Source organism: Leptonychotes weddellii, chromosome 14 (genome assembly GCF_054177405.1).
Source record: "Leptonychotes weddellii isolate Sample4059 chromosome 14, ASM5417740v2, whole genome shotgun sequence".
NCBI lineage: Eukaryota > Metazoa > Chordata > Mammalia > Carnivora > Phocidae > Leptonychotes > Leptonychotes weddellii.
The window spans coordinates 9,889,313-9,894,521 of NC_138382.1; the positions used below are offsets into that span (position 1 = coordinate 9,889,313).

Sequence of the window (5,209 nt, forward strand, 5' to 3'; positions counted from 1 at the left end):
TACAGCCTTTATTTTTATTTGACAGTGGCCTTTAGATTTTTTTTTTTTTTTTAAATAAGCCAAGTTCTGGCATGAACTGATATTCCACGAAAGTTAGGGAATTAAGAAAGGCAGCTGAAATCACACGTCACCCTCCTCACTCCTGAAACCTCCTCACATTCAGGAATTTTAGTTATGTACTTTTTTAGAGATAAACTTCTCTGTGAGCCTTTCTTCTGTAAAATGTGGAGAAACAGAACTGGGTTAAAAATAAAGTTAGTTCAGGCATTGTGTTTATGATTTACTTTGTCCAGAAAACATAAATTGCCAATGTTTTTGCTATTTATTACCACGAAATATTTGCAGTCAGTATGTACTGCCTCAAAGAATATCTCTCACCTATTAATAGAACAGGAGCAAAGGAAGAGTGCACACATCACTATGGGGTAAAAAAGCTTGGGCTTAGTTCTAAGTTCCAAGTAACAATTGCATTGTGTTTTTTTTTGTTTGTTTAAGATTTTATTTATTTGACAGAGAGACACAGAGAGAGAGCGAGAGCGTGCACAAGCAGGGGGAGTGGGGGAGGGAGAAGAAGGCTGCCTGCGGAGCAGGGAGCCCGACGTGGGGCTCGATCCCAGGACCCTGAGATCATGACCTGAGCTGAAGGCAGATGCTTAAGGACTGAGCCATCCAGGCGCCCCGAGTAACAATTGCATTGTTGTTTTAAGTGGTCTTTGAGTGTGACTGGATGATTAAATATAAATGTTGACCTGATTGGATTATGTCTCAGCCATGAACGGTCCTGAAAAAACTGCAGTAACCTAGCACTAACCTATCACTCTGGATAGTTACCATACATGTTCTTTTGGCTTTATATTTGGGATAATGATTTATGCAGTGAAATATCATAGAAACTGGGGTGCTGTCATATCTGTCTCTTTCATCTGTTTCAAGTTGGATATATTGGCTTTCTTTGTGTAGTCCGTGCTACATGGATAGTCCATTATCTTCCTAAGAAGTAACGTAAGCTTTTTGATTGGGATGAGCTTAATCAAAATGAATGTTTGGAAACAGAACTGCAAAAAAAAGTCCTCAAGTAGGTCTAATCTAAATTTCAGGGCATATGTTTATCTTTTCAGAAAAGCAGGGTGTTTTCACCGGGGCCTGTGTTCTGCCAAGTGTTGGAAGGGGTATCAGTGTCACTGTTGGTGATTGTGAGTTCTTGAGAGCGGGTCTAGATCTTCGCTTTCCTAGTCCAGACACAGCATAGTTGCTCAGGCAGTGGGGGAAGGTGAAAGGAAAAAGTGGAGCAGGTAAGTCTCAAAGGACTGAAATGGGATCTGCATGAGTGTGTATTTTCTCCCTTTTCTTTTTTTTTTTTTTTTTAAAGATTTTATTTATTTATTTGAGAGAGAGAGAATGAGAGACAGAGAGCATGAGAGGAAGGAGGGTCAGAGGGAGAAGCAGACTCCCCGCCGAGCAGGGAGCCCGATGCGGGACTCGATCCTGGGACTCCAGGATCATGACCTGAGCCGAAGGCAGCCGCTTAACCAACTGAGCCACCCAGGCGCCCCTTTTCTCCCTTTTCTTACTATATTCCCAACCCAGCAAAAAAATATTTTGCAGGTGGCTTGGAGACTGTTGGAAACAGCAGCATTCCATCATTGGAGCAACAAATCTAAACTATGAATTCATGGAGCTTGTAGAGCAGCTCTGACGCTGTGTCCTTGATTTCTACTCTGGGCATGTTGGGGGCAGGCTCACTCTGCTCGGTTCCCAAGTGCGCGGCAGAAGTCCTGATGTTTATGAACAATGCCTAGTCATGAGGGAGCCCAGGACACCAAGTGAGATGCCATGGGTTTTGCTCTGTACTGTTGGACTTCTCATAACTTCCTGTAGTGAAGTGAGGGAAGGAAGCGTGTGACTGACAGTGTTAGACCCTTGGTGCAGATCTCACTGACTAATCCTGCCCAGTTGGGGGTAGGTGTTAAAACCTGATTTAATAGGTCAGGAAACTGACACAGAAATGTTAAGTAATTTGCCCCATGTCACACAGCTCATGTGGTAGGCAGGGCATCTGAGCCAAGGTCCACTTGACTAATTCAAAACCGGTAGGTTCTTCCAACTCCACCTGCCTCTGCTTTTCAGAATCAGATGGGCAGAGACATAATGGGAGAAGCTAAAGGCCCTGTGTTGATTTTTAGGAGTTTAAACATTATCATAGAAGTTTTTCTCTCCAGGGAATCATCATTAGTAACAATAATATATCGATTTTTTTTTTTAAGAGCGAGCCCGTGTGTGCAAGTGGGGGAGGGGCAGAGGGAGGGGGATGAACTCAAGCTGACTTCACGCCCAGTGCAGAGCCCAGTGCGGGGCTTAATGCGGGGCTTGATCTCTCAACCCTGAGCTGAAACGCTGAGTCGGACGCTTTAACTGACTGAGCCATCCAGGCAACCCCACAGTAATATATCAGTGTTTTTAAGAGATGTTTTCATTTTTCAGTGACTTGTGTTCATTACTGTATGGGACCTCAAAGACTCTAAGATAAGACACAGCCTTATGGGGAAGTAGATGATATAAACAACTAGCTAAAACCACAATTTATTATAGCAATATTAAGAATATGTTTTGTCTGTGAGAGTCTTCAAGTCCACAGTCTCTAGTTAGAAATGACTGTTATCCCACCAAGCTCCTATCAACTCCCCCCAGAAAAACGCCCCACAATTGTTAATGTGAAGAAAAACTTCTTGTGGCTACAAAGCACATGGGTTGTGGAATTAGAACATTTTAGACTTGCTGCGTTTGGGAATTTGGCTGTTACGGGTCAGAATTCCATCATAAGTTGTCTGAGGATCAAAGTACATCTTTTAAAACATCACATACCTCCAAGAAGTTTAGGCTAGCAGATACTCACACTTTCTGTGAAGTAGAACAGTAAGTTTTCTTTTAATATGTAGCCAAGACCATATGCATGGATATAGTGAAAATTTTGATTGAGGATCAAGATAGAGTGGGAATTTTGGAGTTAGAGCATTTTGGTGGTGGAGCAGATTAGAGAGTGCCATGTGTTCACCTTTGGACAGGCTGGGGTAGGAGGATGTTGAAAACTGGAGCAAACAGCCCAAGGGGTAGAAAGAGCTGGGAAGCCTCTAACTATAGACGTGATGTTTCTTTCCAATTTCCTCCTGGAATCCTATTAAGGGTGCCTTTTCTCCTCCTCACTGTCTCACCACATAGCTCTCTTCCCCCAGGACCCAGAAGTGATGAGTAAAATGCGCATCCATGGACAGTCTCTTAGGGCTGATACTATTTGAAATGTTGATTCTTGGTCCTAGGCTCAGTCAGCCACAACAAATGCTGGCTATATAATTCGGACCAGATTCTAAGTTAGACTTCAGGGTGGACAATGGAAACTTCCAGTGTTTACACCCTCTCTTTAAAAAAATTAAAAATTTTTTTTTAAAAGATTTTATTTGTCAGAGAGAGAGAGAGCGCATAAGCAAGGGGGAGCAGCAGAGGGAGAAGCAGACTCCCGCTGAACAGGGAGCGCGATGCGGGGCTCCATCCCAGGACCCTGGGATCATGACCTGAGATGAAGGCAGACGCTTAACCGACTGAGCCACCCGTCCCTAAAAAATTTTTAAAGCAGCCTTTGCCTTGGGTTGTGGGTGCCACATCCTTGTTACTTTTTTTTGAGGGTGCACAGAGAGCGTTCCAGCTTGAGATCAGGAACCAAAGTTTTTACTTCTCTTTGTCTAACACCATTCTTCACAAAGTGTCTTGCTCAATGTTGATAATACTAACACATGTAGTTAATGATCTACTTTGAGGATTATCTGAAGCAAGATTTTGATCTTAGGCCAGCTTCCCCTGTGGTATGTGATTGGAAATTGTGAACAAGTTCAGAATTTAGCTTAGGTAAATTATAACCAGGTAAGTTCTATTGCTACCAAAACCAAGTGTAGTTCACTTTGAATTGACCTAACTTTCGGATTATATACCCACTCAGAACTAGCCCCTTATTAATTAAAAAAAAAAAAAAACACCAAAAAACAGTAAAGAAATAAGCAAACAGAACAGTATTATCCCTCAATAGTGACTGGATGCTAAGGGCAGTCCTAAGGTTTATTGAAGATTAAAGTGAAAACCAAGGTGAAGGAAAGCAAGAATCAGGAAGTGTGTGTACCTGTCTCGATACCGGTGTGAGCACCTTGCAGGTAAAGATTGTGTCTTGCTGAGCAGGCACCGTGCACATCAGTAGGCCATTACTAAATTTTGCATGAGTTTAGACTAGGGGTTGGCAAAGTATAGTCAACTGCCTGTTTGGTTGTTTGGTTTTTTTTGTTTTTATTTTTCCCCGCTTACTGGCAAAGATTTGTTCTTACCTTTTTAAATGGGTACATTTTAAATTGGTTATATAAGTATTTATGTAATATCCTCTTGTGGCCCTTTAAGAAAACATTAGCTGGGCCATGGTTTAGAACTCCCAGGAGCAGGATGCTTGGGTTTCTCACCCATTCTGCTATCTGGAAATAACATATGTCAGGATGCTGACTTGTGAAAGAGTCTCGCTTCATGAGGACACTCCTGTCTGATGTCCTTCTTGGCTGTGGGAAGGCGAGAGAGAGAAGGGGTTGGGCTAGTTTGCTTTCTGGTTTCAGTCCAGGAAGGTGATGGATAACAGGGGCCAGTTGAGAAGTTTTGAGTGTAGACTTCCTCCACGTTAAGCAGTAACATAAACACAAGAAACTGTGGAGAAAGTATACTTAAAAACACATTTTATTTTTAGGATGTAGAAAGGCCATGAAACTGAAATGTCCCTCTACGATGAAACATTTCTGTCTGGGTTTTGGATGTTCTTATTTCCCTGGATTCCAGTCTGGGGACAGTACTGTTTATTGTGTTTCTGCATTGTTGACCATTTCAGTTCCAAGCAATCCATTCTTACCTGTCAGGGAAGCCTTCAAAATTATAATAAAGTGCCATCATGGGTTAAAAATCTTGAAGAAATATAGTGCAGAAAAGGAGTTAATGATGTTCCCTCAGCTTAGGAGATTTGGAAAGGCTTTGGACTGCTGTCAGTGACTGACGACTGACCCTCAGCTCTTAAGCATTTACAGTCATTGTTCTCTGTACTATTCCAGGCCTTCCTACATCCTAAAAACAAGCATCCCTGGAGGGTGGGGACTGTGTCCTATGTTGTTCGGTCTTTGTTTTCAGAGCCTGGTAC

General features: G+C 42.4%; 1 long non-coding RNA gene across 1 annotated transcript; it reads left to right on the forward strand.

Annotated features, from left to right (window-relative positions):
- The first annotated feature begins 533 nt into the window (after nucleotides 1-533).
- On the forward strand, nucleotides 534-3,431 carry LOC145716979 (uncharacterized). The gene is made up of 2 exons (XR_014139931.1): nucleotides 534-1,327; nucleotides 1,547-3,431. It is a non-coding gene; the product is annotated as an uncharacterized LOC145716979 (long non-coding RNA).
- The last annotated feature ends 1,778 nt before the right edge of the window (nucleotides 3,432-5,209 follow it).